Source organism: Balaenoptera ricei, chromosome 5 (assembly GCF_028023285.1).
Source record: "Balaenoptera ricei isolate mBalRic1 chromosome 5, mBalRic1.hap2, whole genome shotgun sequence".
NCBI lineage: Eukaryota > Metazoa > Chordata > Mammalia > Artiodactyla > Balaenopteridae > Balaenoptera > Balaenoptera ricei.
In genome coordinates this window covers 130,139,980-130,157,522 of record NC_082643.1, presented here as the reverse complement: position 1 = coordinate 130,157,522, position 17,543 = coordinate 130,139,980, and the positions used below count along the sequence as shown (strand labels likewise).

The 17,543-nt window shown below is 36.2% G+C and overlaps 1 protein-coding gene across 6 annotated transcripts in view; it reads right to left on the bottom strand.

Annotated features, from left to right (window-relative positions):
• The window catches only part of C5H4orf33 (chromosome 5 C4orf33 homolog), a 202,442-nt gene that overhangs the window by 151,852 nt on the left and 33,047 nt on the right, over nucleotides 1-17,543 (bottom strand). For 5 of the 6 annotated variants that reach the window (XR_009503489.1, XR_009503491.1, XR_009503487.1 and 2 more), the window contains exon 8: nucleotides 3,421-3,504. The gene's annotated coding sequence lies outside the window, so the exon portion shown is untranslated. The remainder of the gene's footprint in view (nucleotides 1-3,420; nucleotides 3,505-17,543) is intronic. The other variant, XR_009503488.1, reaches the window with a different exon arrangement.

The window sequence follows — 17,543 nt, the reverse complement described above, 5'->3', positions numbered from 1 at the left end:
TTTGACCCACCTCCTAGAGAACTGGAAATAAAAACAAAAATAAACAAAGTGGACCTAATGAAACTTAAAAGCTTTTGCACAGCAAAGGAAACCACAAACAAGATGAAAAGACAACCCTCAGAATGGGAGAAAATATTTGCAAATGAAGCAACTGACAAAAGATTAATCTCCAAAAATTTACAAGCAGCTCATGCAGCTCAACATCAAAAAAACAAACAACCCAATCCAAAAATGGGCAGAAGACCTAAATAGACATTTCTCCAAAGAAGATATACAGATTGCCAACAAACACATGAAAGGATGCTCAACATCACTAATCATTAGAGAAATGCAAATGAAAACTACAGTGAGGTATCACCTCACACCAGTCAGAATGGCCATCATCAAAAAACCTACAAACAATAAATGCTGGAGAGGGTGTGAAGAAAAGGAAACCCTCTTGCACTGTTGGTGGGAATGTAAATTGATACAGCCACTATGGAGAACACTATGGAGGCTCCTCAAAAAACTAAAAATAGAACTACCATACGACCCAGCAATCCCACTACTGGGCATATACCCTGAGAAAACCATAATTCAAAAAGAGTCATGTACCAGAATGTTCTTTGCAGCTCTATTTACAATAGCCAGGACATGGAAGCAACCTAAGTGTCCATCGACAGATGAATGGATAAGGAAGATGTGGCACATACATACAATGGAATATTACTCAGCCATAAAAAGAAACGAAATTGAGTTATTTGTAGTGAGGTGGACGGACCTAGAGACTGTCATACAGAGTGAAGTAAGTCAGAATGAGAAAAATAAATACCATATGCTAACACATATATATGGAATCTAAAAAAAAAAAAAAAGGTTGTGAAGAACCTAGGGGGAGGACAGGAATAAAGACACAGATGTAGAGAATGGACTTGAGTACACAGGGAGGGGGAAGGGTAAGGTGGGATGAACTGAGAGAGTGGCATGGACTTATATACACCACCAAATGTAAAACAGATAGCTAGTGGGAAGCAGCTGCATAGCACAGGGAGATCAGCTCAGTGCTTTGTGACCATCTAGAGGGGTGGGATAGGGAGGGTGGGAGGGAGATGCAAGAGGGAGGAGATATGGGGATATATGTATATGTATAGCTGATTCACTTTGTTATAAAGCAGAAACTAACACACCATTGTAAAGCAATTATACTCCAATAAAGATGTTAAAAAAAAAAAAAGGAAACCAAGCTGCATTAAAGGTAGGGCTAGGTTGTACCAAATTAGAGCATTTTATTTCTAGGTTTTCTACCCATATCTATAAGGGTAAAAAGTTACAGAGAGTTAACACAATTAGGTCAAGTCAATGGAATCAATGTAAATACACAGTCTGGCTAACCAGGCTACAAACTCATTACTGTATCATTTCTTCAATTACAGGGCTTAAAATTTTTGCCCAGCTCTTTTCAAGTAAGTACTTCTGTTCTCTACCTTGCCTATGTAGACACAGCCCTAAAAGAAAGCCAGTAATTTATGTAGGCTTCTATAGTCATTTTTTATCCTTCTGATAAGTATCTTTGAAGTTATATTTTTTCACACCTAATATACTACTACTGAGTCATGATTCTTTTTTTAAGATTTAATTGTACATGGGAAAAAAAGTGATAAAATCAAACTGATCCTTATAGGGGAATCAGTTTATGTTTTATGAAGTATATGAAGTATCAACAAAATAGAATTATTAGCTTTATTTAATAAGGTCTATACATAGCTAATATTTTATATGTGTATTAAAATCATAGGTTACTATTTTGAATTTGGGAAAATATGCATATATTTAGCTATTACCACAAAGTTGCTTTATAGAATAAAATGGTGAGGCTGTTTATAATCTGAATTTATTCATCTGAAATATAAATATATAAAAGCATATATGTATGTATATATCAGGTAATCTAGTAATCCTATGTACTTTCACATATTTCTCAAATTTAAATAGGACTTAATGCGTAGCATTTTTACTCCCATTAAGATATAAGACAATGTTTAATTTTAAGCTTTAATTATACCTTACTTATAAGCAAGACATAGAAAAAAACAGGAAATATAAGGCTTAAAATTATATAAGGTATCTATCTACATTCTAGCAATTAATATAGTGATGAGCTAGATACAAATAATAGTATAGGAATAATATAGAATCCGAATTTGGAAAAGAAAAAGTTACATGATATTCATTGAGCAATACAAAATTATAACAGCATAAAGCTTGTCCCACTGTAGAACAAGGTGATCTCTGAAATTACAAGGCAGTGAATTCAGAACCATAAAACGGAAATATTACTTCATAACCTTTAGTTAACCTGTAGCTACAGTTCCATAGGAGGCCATAAAAACAAATTCTGTGGTTGGATTTAAAAACTGGATAACTTTATAGCTACTCCTAGTATCAAGCTTCAAGCTCATTGCCTTCAGCAGCTGGAATAGAATTCTTTGATCATTCACATCAGTAGACCACTAGGTATGAAGGTAGGTGGTACTACGTGTTATTCTAAAGATTAAATACTGTGTTTTTGGAGTCAAATGACACTGTTTACCACCTTGGTCTCCTTTCTAACATGCGGAGAGTGGTGAAGGAGAACAGAAGCTGCAGGAAGCTGCCCTCCTAAGTCAGAATTATCATTCTCTTATGGAGTCTTCCCAACAATTTACAAACCCACATGTACAGTAAACCTACTTTTGATAAAACACCAGCGTCAGATGGATGCTAGTGTTCCCATTTCCAGGTTATTTCATCCTGAGTGATCTTCTGTTTCCAAGCTGAAGCTTCACTGTCCAGAATGCCCACTCTTCTCTACATGGTGCTTTAGCTTCTGAGGTTACTTCCTGTATCTATCATTTGCTCAAAAACTACATTTTACAGTGTCCTATCTATACAAACATTTAAATTGTTTGTTAAAATGCACTGTCCTTTCATCATTATACATGCTTTTAAACTGCTATTTCCTGCTCTGTGCCTTTGCTCTTTCTGCCTCTATCACAGGAAAGCCATTCTCTGCCTCTCCCACATCAACTGTCCCTCTTAATTCCAGTTTCTTCATGAAGTGATTCCTGCTCTCCTCAGATGAAAGTGACACTCCAAACCCACCTTCCCTGTATGTCCAAAATATTGCACCCATATTTCTAGTATTTATCCATTTCTACCTTATTTGAAATGATGCATAAATGAATACAACTTACCTCTTGCTCAGCTCTCTTGCAGAATGTAAAAATTTTATAAGCAGTTCCTGCACTTAATTCATCACTTGTGTGTTTCTCAGCACCTAGTCTAGTGTCTTCAATGTGCCAATTGCTCCATAAGCATTTGTGGCACAAAAGAATAATTAAATGAATGAGGTTTGTTATTTATTGGACAATAATCCATGTGGAGAATTGCTTTGCAACATACCTGTTACCAATATCTTTATATAATTCTCACCTCTCCTCTTCCAGCTGGCAGTTGTTTTCTTTCTTACTTTTGAAAATTTCAGTCCTTTAAAATAATAAAAAGAAAATTAATCTCTATAAAAAATACAAAAAAAAATACAGTTCTTAAATCCAGTATTCACATGAAAAGAAATACTGCAGTAAAAATAAATAAAAGAATGCTGAGACTGTCATTATTTTAAACACAGTCTTGTGGTTGTTTCTGGGTAGAGCTGAATAAGGCACCAAAAATAGCAGTTTGTTAACCTGCTTCTTCCATCTAGTGGCAAAAAGCAGTAAGAAACAATGTCCTAGAAAAACGTTGTGATCAGATGGTTCTAAATGCCATTTCAGGAATTACTTGATGGTGAGAGTCCAACATCCAAGCTTTAGGTTATGAGTATATGATAATTATTAAAAAAAAAATAATTCTAGCAAATTGGCAGGGTTCAGCTCAGGTAACGGTAGAGTTACTTAAATTCGTAAGTGTATTTGCATGTTTTAACAAAGACTTCTGATATGTATATAAAGGTATATATCACCCTGCATTAAATTGTAATGGATTTGTTTTTGGATACATAGTTTTATTTCTGGACCAAATTGTTGGATAACTATTCAGAATTCCATTATTTCCTCAGCTATTGGCACAGGGCTACTGTGCTATTATAAGTTTCAAGAGGTAAAACTGAGAGCCACTGAAAGTGACCTATCCCATTGGAATTACCAGTTAAAATACTTTTGCAATAATAATAGCAGGCAGTGAAATACATTATGACCTAAGGCATGGGGTCAAATTGGAGGAAAAGAGGTAAAGTTTAAAGGAGATACAATCAGCTGTTCTGCATTGTTCAAGCTGCTTCAAAGGCATTAATGAAAAGTTACATGCAACTGCACAGCATAATTGTGCATGCTCTGCACTCTCAAAGGCCACCAGCTAATACCTAATACATGAGGTTTGACTGCCCTTCTAAAGCTTTGTTTGCCTCACTGCAAATGTAATTAATGTTTTAGAAGTCAAATGTGGGTTATGCAGAAATGGATAAAATGTTCTCCAAGACAAGTTTTTCCCCTTCACCTATTCAACTGAGCCAGTTAACAATGCATAATGGTAATATAAATTAAGGGTTATCAATATATTAAGTGGAAAATATATTAAGATTACATAAAAGAAATAAAAGTATTAGTACCATAATTATATGAAATTCAATATTTTGTATTAAAAGAAGACTTTTTGTTTCCTAATTTTCAAGAACTGAAAAACCCTGCCTTAACACCCTCAACCCCGAAAGCAAATTTGAGTGTAGAAGGATTGGCTGTTGGTTTTCCTCCTCTCCCTAGCCGCCCTCCTTGCTCAAATGAAAGTAGACTAAAGTTTTATGTTCTGTCACATATGGGAGAGAAGGAGGGGAAATAGAGCGATGACACAGAGGAGAGGGTGAAGCAAAGAAGATGGGATCATAGTGCAAAGCCATCTGGGAAAATAACAGGGCAGAAGGTGGTTCCCATTTCCCCAGTATTCTTGTGGCCAGCCTTCCTGGATTTCACTAAGGAAAGGGTGCCAATTAACTGGGAGATCACTGGAGCCATTGCCACTGTTTAGATGTCCCAAAAGCCACAAGACTCGAAGCCTCACCCCCAATAATTAAATTAACACAAATGATTGTTGCCACATGGTGTCAGCAAGAGCTAGGATAGGGATGGAATCCCGTGGCCCAGCAGGACTGCTGGCACCTGTAGTGGAAACTAGTCTGGCACTTGTCATTTACTTCATAATCATGAGTCCTCACATTATAGGCAATTGAAATGTGTGGAACTCTCTTATGGTGTTATAATATAGTTTTGCAAAAACTAGAGTGTTGGTATTTAAAATTTTCTTTCCCAGTGAACAAGTTCAGTTCCAGAGAAGTGAACTTCAGGCAAACTGTATATACGCAGTTATTGGCATTAATATTCTATTCATTATGTTTATCAGTTCTTTGACCTTGATCAAGTTATATAACTTCTTTGAGCCTCAGTTTCCTCATCATAAAATAGGGATGATGATGATACCCATCTGATAAGGTTTTAATGAGGAACTAAGTGAGAAAATGATTATAAATTGCTTGGAAAACGGTAGATGCTCAAGAGATATGAAATATTATTAAATTACAGGGTACTTAATATATACTAAGAATTTTTGTACATTACCCTGCATATATTAAGGTATCTAACATTTACTTATATGTGCTTGTAAAATAAAATTAACAGTGCTCCCTTTGGTGCAAATATTTCTTTATCATAGCTTACCTTTGTAAACAGGCATGGTGATTTTTTTAAATAGATCTTTATCGGATTATAATTGCTTCACAATACTGTGTTAGTTTCTGTTGTACAACAAAGTGAATCATCCATATGCATACATATATCCCCATAGGCTCTCCCTCTTGCGTCTCCCTCCCACCCTCCCTATCCCACCCCTTTAGGTTGTCGCAAAGCACTGAGCTAATCTCCCTGTGCTATGCTGCTGCTTCCCACTAGCTATTTTACATTTGGTAGTGTATATATGTCCATGGCACTCTCTCACTTCGTCCCAGCTTACCCTTCCCCTCCCCGTGTCCTCAAGTCCATTCTCTATGTCTACGTCTTTATTACTGCCTTGCCGCTAGGTTCATCAGTACCATTTTTTTTTTTTTTTAGATTCCGTATATGTGTGTTAGCATACAGTATTTGTTTTTCTCTTTCTGACTTACTTACTCTGTATGATAGACTCTAGGTCCATCCACCTCACTACAAATAACTCAATTTCCTTTCTTTTTATGGCTGAGTAATATTCCATTGTATATATGTGCCACATCTTCTTTATCCATTCATCTCTCGATGGACATTTAGGTTGCTTCCATGACCTGGCTATTGTAAATAGAGCTGCAATGAACATTGGGGTCCATGTGTCTTTTTGAATTATGGTTTTCTCAGGGTATATGCCCAGTAGTGGGATTGCTGGATCATATAGTAAACCTATTTTTAGTTTTTTAAGGAACCTCCATATTGTTCTCCACAGTGGCTGTATCAATTTACATTCCCACCAACAGTGCAAGAGGGTTTCCTTTTCTCCACACCCTCTCCAGCATTTGTTGTTTGTAGATTTTCTGATGATGCCCATTCTAACTGGTGTGAGGTGTTATCTCATTGTAGTTTTGATTTGCATTTCTCTAATAATTAGTGATGTTGAGCATCTTTTCATGTGCCTCTGGGCCATCTGTATGTTTCCTTTGGTGAAATGTCTATAGGTCTTCCGCCCATTTTTTAATTGGATTGTTTGGTTTTTTGATATTGAGCTGCATGAGCTGTTTGTATATTTTGGAGATTAATCCTTTGTCCATTGTTTTATTTGCAAATATTTTCTCCCATTCTGAGTGTTGTCTTTTCGTCTTGTTTATGGTTTCCTTTGCTGTGCAAAAGCTTTGAAGTTTCATTAGGTCCCATTTGTTTATTTTTGTTTTTATTTTCATTATTCTAGGAGGTGGGTCAAAAAAGATCTTGCTGTGGTTTATGTCAAAGAGTGTTTTTCCTATGTTTTCCTCTAAAAGTTTTATAGTGTCTGGCCTTACATTTAGGTCTTTAATTCATTTGGAGCTTATTTTTGTGTGTGGTGTTAGGGAGTGTTCTGATTTCATTCTTTTACATGTAGCTGTCCAGTTTTCCCAGCACCACTTATTGAAGAGGCTGTCTTTTCTCCACTGTACGTTCTTGCCTCCTTTCTTGTAAATTAGGTAACCATATGTGCATGGGTTTATCTCTGGGCTTTCTATCCTGTACCATTGATCTATATTTCTGCTTTTGTGCCAGTACCATACTGTGTGGATTACTGTAGCTTTGTAGTATAGTTTGAAGCCGAGGAGCCTAATTCCTCCAGCTCCGTTTTTCTTTCTCAAGATTGCTTTGGCTATTCAGGGTCTTTTGTGTTTTCATACGAATTGTAAAATTTTTTGTTCTCATTCTGTGAAGAATGCCATTGGTAGTTTGATAGGGATTGCACTGAATCTGTAGATTGCTTTGGGTAGTATAGTCATTTTCACAATATTGATTCTTCCAATCCAAGAACATGGTATATTTCTCCAACTGTTTATGTCATCTTTGATTTCTTTCATCAGTGTTTTATAGTTTTCTGAGTACAAGTCTTTCGCCTCCTTAGGTAGGTTTATTCCTCAGTATTTTATTCTTTTTGTTGCGATGGTAAATGGGATTGTTTGCTTAATTTAATTTCTCTTTATGATTTTTCATTGTCAGTGTATAGGGATGCAAGAGATTTCTGTGCATTAATTTTGTATCCTGCAACCTTACCAAATTCACTGATTAGTTCTAGTAGTTTTCTGGTAGCATCTTTAGAATTTTCTATGTACAGTACCATGTCATCTGCAAACAGTGACATTTTTATTTCTTCTTTTCCAATTTTTATTCCTTTTATCTTTTTCTTCTCTGAATTGCCATGGCTAGGACTTCCAAAACTATGTTGAATAATAGTGGCAAGAGTGGACATCCTTGTCTTGTTCCTGATCTTAGTGGAAATGCTTTCAGATTTTCACCATTGAGTATGATGTTTGCTGTGGATTTGTCATATATGGCCTTTACTGTGTTGAAGTAGGTTCCCTCTATGCCCATTTTCTGGAGAGTTGTTATCATAAATGGGTGTTGAATTTTGTCAAAAGCTTTTTTGGCATCTATTGAGATGATCATTAGGTTTTTATTCCTTAATTTGTTAATATGGTGTATCACATTAATTGATTTGCATATATTGAAGACTCCTTGCATTCCTGGGATAAACCCCACTTAATCATGGTGTATGATCATTTTAATGTGCTGTTGGATTCTGTTTGCTAGTATTTTGTTCAGGATTTTTGCATCTATGTTCATCAGTGACATTGGACTATAATTTTCTTTTTTGTGATATCTTTTTCTGGTTTTGGTATCAGGGTGATGGTGGCTTTGTAGAATGAATTTGGGAGTGTTCCTCCCTCTGCAATTTTTTGGAAGAGATTGAGAAGGATGGGTGTTAGCTCTTCTCTAAATGTTTGATAGAATTCATCTGTGAACCCATCTGGTCCTGGACTTTTGTTTGTTTGAAGATTTTTAATCACAGTTTCAATTGATAGGTCTGTTTATAATTTCTAATTCTTCCTGGTTTAGTATTGGAAAATTGTACCTTTCCAAGAATTTGTCCATTTCTTTGTGGTTGTCCATTTTATTGGCATATAGTTGTTTGTAGTACTCTCTTATAATCTTTTGAATTTTTGTGGTGTCTATTGTGATTTCTCCTTTTCATTTCTAATTTTACTGATTAGAATCCTCTCCCTTTTTTTCTTGATGAGTCTGGCTAAGGTTTATCAATTTTGTTTATCTTCTCAAAGAACCAGCTTTTAGTTTTATTGATCTTTGCCATTGTTTTCTTTGTTTCTATTTCATTTATTTCTGCTCTGATCTTTATGATTTCTTTCCTTCTACTGATTTTGGGTTTTCTTTGTTCTTCTTTCTCTAGTTGCTTTAGGTGTAAGGTTAGATTGTTTGGGATTTTTCTTGTTTCTTGAGGTGAGATTGAATTGCTATAAACTTCCCTCTTAGAATTGCTTTTGCTGTATCCATAGGTTTTGGATTGTCGTGTTTTCATTGTCATTTGTTTCTATGTTTTTGAAAATTTCTTCTTTAATTTTTTCAGTGATCTCTTGGTTATTTAGTAGCACCCTGTTTCGCCTCCATGCATTTGTGTTTTTTACAGTCTTTTTCCTGTAATTGATTTCCAATCTCATAGCATTGTGATCAGAAAAGATGCTTCACAGGATTTCAATTTTCTTAAATTTTCCAAGGCTTGATTTGTGACCCAAGATGTGATCTATCTTGGAGAATGTTCCATGAGCACTTGAGAAGAAAGTGTATTCTGCCACTTTTGGGTGGAATGTTCTAAAAATATCAGTTAAATCTATCTGGTCTATTGTGTCATTTAAAGCTTGTGTTTATTTATTTTCTGTTTGAATGATCTGTCCATTGGTGTAAGAGGATGTTAACGTCCCCTACTATTATTGTGTTACTGTTGATTTCTCCTTTCACGGTTGTTAGGACTTGCCTTATGTACTGAGGAGCTCCTATGTTGGGTGCATAAACATTTATAATTGTTATATCTTTTTCTTGGATTGATCCCTTGATCATTATGTAGTGTCCTTCCTTGTCTCTTGCAACATTCTTTATTTTAAAGTCTATTTTACCTGATATGAGTATTGTTACCCTAGCTTCTTTTGATTTCCATTTGCATGGAATATCTTTTTCCATCCCCTCAGTTTCAGTCTGTACATGTCCCTAGGTCTGAAGTGGGTCTCTTGTAGACAGCATGCATATGCGTCTTGTTTTTGTATCCATTCAGCCAGTCTGTGTTGTTTGTTTGGGGCATTTAATCCATTTACATGTCAGGTTATTATCGATATGTATGTTCCTATTACTATTTTCTTAATTGTTTTGGGTTTGCTTTTGTGGGTCTTTTTCTTCTCTTGTGTTTCCTGCCTACAGAAGTTTCTTTAACATTTGTTGTAAAGTTGGTTTGGTGGTGCTGAATTATCTTAGCTTTTGCTTGTAAAGCAAGCAAAAAGCTTGCTGTAAAGCTTTTGATTTCTTTGTCAAATCTGAATGAGATCCTTGCTGGGTATAGTAATCTTGGTTGTAGGTTTTTCTCTTTCATCACTTTCATCCTGCCACTCCCTTCTGGCCTGCAGAGTTTCTGCTGAAAAATCAGCTGATAACCTTATGGGGATTCCTTTTTATGTTATTTTTTGTTTCCCCTTGCTGCTTTTAATATTTTTTCTTTGAATTTAATTTTTGTTAGTTTGATTATTATGTGTCTTGGTGTGTTTCTCCTAGGGTTTATCCTGTATGGGACTCTCTGTGCTTCCTGGACTTGGGTGACTATTTCCTTTCCCATGTTAGGGAATTTTTCCACTATAATCTCTTCAAATATTTCCTCAGACCCTTTCTTTTTCTCTTCTTCCTCTGGGACCCCTATAATTTGAATGTTGGTGCATTTAGTGTCATCCCAGAGGTCTCTGAGATTGTCTTCAATTCTTTTCATTCTTTTTTCCTTATTCTGCTCCTCAGTTATTTCCACCATTTTGTCTTCCCCCCACTTACTTGTTCTTCTGCCTGTTATTCTGTTATTGATTCCTTCTAGTGTATTTTTCACTTCAGTTATTGTGTTGTTCATCTCTGTTTGTCTGTTCTTTAGTTCTTCTAGATCTTTGTTAAACATTTCTTATGTTTTTTCAATCTGTGCCTCCATTCTGTTTCTGAGATTCTGGATCATCTTTACTATCATTACTCTGAATTCTTTTTCAGGTAGATAGCCTATTTCCTCTTCGTTTATTTGGTCTTATAGGTTTTTACCTTGTTCCTTCATCTGTGACATATTTTTTTGTCATCTAATTTTTTTTCTTTTTGATGAGTGGGATTATGTTCCTGTCTCACTGGTTGTTTGGCCTGAGGCTTCCAGCACTGGAGTTTGTAGGCTGTTGGGTAGAGCTGGGTCTTGGTGCCAAGATGAGGACCTTGGGAAGACCTCATGCAGATGAATATTCCCGGGGTCTAAGGTCCTCTGTTAGTCCAAAGGTTCGGAGTCGGAGCTCCACCGCAGGAGCTTGGGCCTGACCCCCGGCCGAAGATCCCACAAGCCATGAGGGGCGCCAAAAAAAAGAGAACAATAACAAAGTAAAAAATAAAATTAGACTAGGAAACTAACAGATATGTTAGAAAGAATATAAAAATGTAGATGAAACAACAACCAGAAGGTAAATCAGAACCACTATAGTAAAAAAGAGGAGAAAAAAAAAAAAAGGAGAACAATAACAAAGTAAAAAATAAAATTAGACTAGGAAACTAACAGATATGTTAGAAAGAATATAAAAATAAAAATATTGATGAAACAACAACTGGAAGGTAAAACAGAACCACAATAGTAAAATAGAGGAGGAGAAAAAAAAAAGGTGGAAAAGGCCTTGGTTGTGGAGGGCATGGCCTAAGCAAGGGCAGGGTTTGGGCAGTGCGGGGGGAGGGGTGGCCTATGCTTAGGGCCCATCTCAACCCCACCCTCGGCATGGTGATTTTTGTAAACAATTTTCAAGGCTCCCTCCAAGTCTTTGGGTAGCCAATAAACAATTACAATTAAAATTATGTCAACATTTGTGTCTTGCTTTTTGGAGTTTCTTAGAAAATCTTAGCTGAAAAGCTCAAGATTAATGCAAGGAAATTTAAAAATAAAAAATTTAAAGAAAAAGAGGCAGATGAATAATAAAAAGAAAACATCTGTTAAAAGTAGGAAGATAAAATTATCACTTAAAAACTTTTAATCCTTGAAGAGCAGAAACTCTCATGAATTTCTAGAAGTCTTGCAGCATATGTTTACATGAAGCCATGAGCCCAAAGAATGAAAAAGAAAAGTCATTCCAAAGCACCCAATTAATTTTTCTGTCCCATGGGAATCTGACTTGGAATGAGGCTATAATATGGTAAAATTTTTTGTAAAAAACATATTTAGAGAACACAGACATATTTTCCTATCTGGGTAGAATACATTCAAACTAAATGCCTATTCAAGATTTGAAACTTTACTCTTTGTAATTAAGGAGGAAGAAAGAAAGAAAGACAATTAATTTGCACACAAATGCATCCGAGTTATGATGTCCACTCACTCTTGTTTACTCTTCTGAAGCCAACCTGTAATTATTAGTTGATCACCTTTAACAGGCAAAATATTTCTGAAGGACTGCCAAGATCACAACAAAAATACAAGATAATTTTAAAATATTTTAGGCTTTTAGGTGAAAGTTCTTTCTTTGCATGTCACATACTTGCTTTTTCTTTCTGAGTCTACACATGGTTTTAAATAAAATCAGGAGTAATAGATGTGCTCCAGTTTTGACTCAAACTACTGGACTTTAATGTAGAATTTTTTTTACAGAACATCAAACCTCTCTGATTTACCCATACCAATTTGTATGTCTCATGGACACAGGTTTGATGCTGAACACTCTTCAACAGTTCTAAACTGTTCTGCTTACTATTTACTAGCAAAAGGACCTCTGGCATCCAGCTTTCCTTCTCATCTTTTGAAATAAAATTCTTTTAGAATTTTCTACAGGTGCTCCTGAAAAAGTTTATCTCAAATTGACAGCCACTTAAATGTAATCCTTTCACAATAAAACTTTATCTGAAATGCTAATAATTAGAAATATTTACAAGTATAACCAATATATTCCATTTCTCTGTAATATCTATTAGAAATTTTACAGCATCAATTTTATTATGAACACATGGTAAAAAAGAAAAAAACTACTCAAGCAAAGTTTTCATAGGACAGGAAGAACTATGACCCTCCCTAACAAATAGTCACATCCCTGCAGGATTGGAAAATGATAAAAAAATAAGTCAAACACCTGTTTGGTAAAAAGCAGCAAGCATGCAGGGCCTCCACAGCATGCTGCAATAAGAGTTAGAATCAGGATGGCCTTCACTTTTAAAAACTTAAAACAAAAATACATTTTCAACATTATTTATAACTTAATACATCTTATCAAGGTTAAGGCATTAAGTTTCATTATTTACTAGAAAGTTTATGATTAATAATGTTTACTGGCCTTGGTTGTGTTCATTTATTGATAATGGTGACACATCAGTGTGGCAAATATATGGTCAGAACAAGGTGACAAGACCAATATCACACAGTCTAAGTCTGAGAGGGCTACTTACAGTCAACACAAACAATGCTTACTTCTTTTAAGGTTGTTTGTTCTTTTAAAATAGTACGAGAGGGCTTCCCTGGTGGCTCAGCGGTTAAGAATCCATCTGCCAATGCAGGGGACATGGGTTCGAGCCCTGGTCCAGGAGGATCCCGCGCCACATGCCGCAGAGCAACTAAGCCCGTGTGCCACAACTACTGAGCCTGCACTCTAGAGCCCGTGAGCCACGACTACTGAGGCCCACACACCTGGAGCCCGTGCTCTGCAATGAGAGAGGCCACCACAATGAGAGGCCCACACACCGCAGGGAAGAGTAGCCCCTGCTTGCCGTGGCTGGAGAAAGCCCACGCACAGCACGAGGATACAACGCAGCCAAAAAAAAAAAAAAAAAAAAAAAAACAGTATGAGAGTGCTATTAATGGAGGGAAATTGTTTATCTTTTCATTATCTGCATAAGTTTAGAGGTAGCATTTTCAGCAACTCCTAACTTACAATCTGACTTTACTCTTTTTTTTTTTTTTTTTTTTTTTTTTTTATAAACAGGATTCATGGCTGCTGCTTTTTTTTTTTTTTTTTTTTTTTTAATTATATTTTGCAAATTATGTTTTTTTTTTTTTTTTTTTTTTTTTTATTTTATTTTTGGCTGTGTTGGGTCTTCGGCTCGTGCGAGGGCTTTCTCTAGTTGCGGCAAGCGGGGACCACTGTTCATCGCGGTGCGGGGACCGCTCTTCATCGCGGTGCGCGGGCCCCTCACCATCGCGGCCCCTCCCGTTGCGGGGCACAGGCTCCAGACGCGCATGCTCAGTAGTTGTGGCTCACGGGCCCAGCCGCTCCGTGGCATGTGGGATCCTCCCAGACCAGGGCTCGAACCCGTGTCCCCTGCATCGGCAGGCAGACTCTCAACCACTGCGCCACCAGGGAAGCCCCTGACTTTACTCTTAATATGACATTTGTTATCTCTCCTGCACTAAAACTGGGAACAGATCTTCATTAATTAAATTATTTTCATTTATTCAAAATTATTTCTAGGGCTTCCTGAAACAAAACATTTAGCTTATACTGTAGTGGGGAAAAGGCAAATTAGGCACAAATCACATCCCCAAGAAGCTCACAGTTTAGTTGGGAGATAATTGGATAAGACAAAATGCAAAAATGATAAAGTGTAATAAAAAAGACATGCAGAAAAAGTTTTTTATAAAATTTTTGGAAAGAGAGCTTACTAGCAACAGAACATTGAAAGTTGGATAGGATGTGTGTATGTTCTAAGAAAAAGGTTTTCATTCATTAATTCACTCATGTTTGGACCGATTACTCTATAAAGACACTAATTTAGATCTGTCCACTCTGTGAGAGAAAACTGAAAAAAAAAGGTGTGGTAATTTCCTTTCCCACTCACCAAAATATAGCCAGGCTATGTGGCATAGCTCTGAATTTCTTCACTGTTGCACTGTAGGGCCTAAAGCAGAAGTTCCCAGGAACCTAGAATTCAATCAACACGTCCAATTGTATTTGTGTGTGTGTGTGTGTACAAGTAGATAAGACTAGGCTCAGAACCATTTAAGTGGCCAACCTGTGGAAAGAGGGACGGTTTAGAGTTTTTTCTGAATGAAAACTATAGACAGAGGTTTAGGGAATTAGAGGATTTTGTATGGAGGTGGAAACCCATGCCACTCCTATGCAGAGCCCTTGGGATGTGATACAGCCTTTGACTGGGTGGGACAGAAATTTGAGGATGCTGACCACAAAGAAAATAAAGACTTCTGTGTCCAAGCTTGAATAGGAAGCAGTTGAGTCATGAGTTCAAGGGAACACTGTGGTTTTGTACTATCAAAATACTAATAATCAATGTAGATGAAAGAACAGAGAATACTTCCATAAATATTTTACACTAAGTAAGACTCCTAGAACTCTTAAAACATCCTAGGAAAGGTGAGAAGACCCCTGAAACATGATTGATAGTGAGTATCCTGTCAGCCAGGTAGGTGTGGTCTTGGAATAGATGATCCATTTTAGATAAAGAAATGTAACATTTCTTTACCCATATTATAAAAACAAATTTTCTATCTGCTGCATATTCAAGTATTCAACAAATATGTATTAAGTTCCTACTGTGTCAGGCATGGTTCTAGGGAATATCTCACCTGGAGCTTATATTTGAGTAAGGTGAAGAGACATATAATAAAAAATATTTAATATGCTAGGTGGTGATAAGTGATATTAATAAAAATACATCAGAGTAAGTAAAATAAAGGATGAATAAGAAGGAACTTGCTATTTTATATGACATAATCAGAGAAAGCCTATGTGTAAGCCTAAGTAACATTTAAGCAAAGATTTAAATTCAGATGAGGAAATTAGTCCCACATATATCTGGAGAATGTGTGTTCTACACAGTGTTAACAGCAAGAACAAAGACCTTGCAGCAAGATGGTGCTAATTATATTTGGGGAGTTGATGAAGCTGAAATGCAGAATGAGAGGAAGACCAGTTATACCTGAGGTCTAAAAGATAAATGATTGAGACCAGTAACTGAGATGGCAAGCCACTGGTACTGCTGAGCAGGTGTGGCATGACCTCACATTATAAAACAGTCTCTGAAGTTCTGCTTCTACTCATGAAGGGGTAATTGCTATGGGACTTGCATGCGGGGCTTGCTATGGGTCCTGTCATAAACAAGTAGAAAAACTGGATAGATTATATGAAGCCACCATTACCAGATGTTAGACAACAACCAGCTGTTGGCCTGGAAGCAATTTCCAGAACTCAGCACATGGAGAGATTTTAAAAGTTTCAAAAGGATCAATTTGTTAGAGTAACGAAATATTACTTCTGATAGTAGGTCCTTATTAAAGGACTGCAGCTTCTGTCTCAGGTGTGCACACTTCTCTCTTACTCTCCTGGATTGCTTGCTCTGGGGGAAGTCAGCAGCCGTGTCATGAGGCAGCCCTGAGGAGAGGCCCATGTGGTGTGGAACTGAGTGTGGGCAGCCAGGTGAGTGAGCTTGGAGGCAGATCATCCCCTAGTCAAGCCTTCTGATGAGACTGTGGCCCCTTTAACAGCCTGTCTACAATCTCATGAGAGACCTTGAGTCAGAACCACCCAGTTAAGCCATTCTCAAATTCCTAACCCACAGGAATTGTGAGATAAAAAATGTTGTTTTAAGATGCTAATTTGGGGAGTAATTTTATATGCACCAATAGGTAACTATTAGAATATATGGAATGAAAATTTAACCTGGTAGAATTGACAGCAGCTTAGACACTGCAAAGGACGGCTCAGTAAATGTGAAGACATAGCAATAGTAACTCTCTAAAATCAAGCATAGAGAGGAAAAGACTGGAAAAGGAATGAATAGAATCTCAATGACCCATGTAACTAACTCAAGCTGGCTTAATTGAGGAGAGAATAGAACATAAAAAAAGTATTTTTAAAAATTAATGGCTAAAAACTTCCCAAGTTTTATTAAAACTACAAATTCAGAGACCCAAGAAGCTCAACAAAACCCCAATTAAGATAAATACCAAGAAATCCATACCATGGCACATTATAAACAAGTTGCCAAAACTCAGTGATAAAAAGAAAATCACAAAAGTAAATGACCAAATAAAGACACATTATAAACAAAGGAAAAAAACAAAAAACAAAAAACAAGAATATAGCATATTCCATCAGAAACTATGCAAACAAGAAGGCAATGAAATTATATACCTCTAGCATACTGAAAGGAAAAGTCAACCTAGAATTCCATGCTCAATGAAACTGTCTTTCAAAAATTAAAGACTTTTCAGACAAGAAAATTATGAAAGAATTCCTCCCAGCATATCTATACTCTCGTATATATTAAAGGAAGTTCTTGAGGCAGAAGAAAATAATGCCAGATTGAAAAACAAAAAACAAAAAACCTTAGATTTCGAAAGAATGAAAAGCGCTAGAAATACAGGGGTAGATTTAAAAAATTACTTGTCTCTATTTTTTAAAAAAACTTAAATATAACTGACTAACAGAGGCAAAAATAATATACTGTGGCTAGAAGAGTAAAGTCATATATTCTAGTTGTAGACTGTGAATTCAGTGAGTAGAAGTTATAGAACATCTACTCTTTGAAAGACACATTTAAGAAAATGGAAAAGAAAGCCAAGTCATAGACTAGGAGAAAATATTTGCAATACATATACTTGTCTAAGGATTTGTATCCAGAATATATTTTTAAAACAGCTCAATTATAAAAAGACAAACAAAAATAGGGAAAATATTTGAAGACACTTCACAAAAGAAAATATTTGAATGGCCAATAAGCACATGAAAAGATACTCATAATCACTGGTCAGCCAAGAAATACAAATTAAAACCACACTGAGAA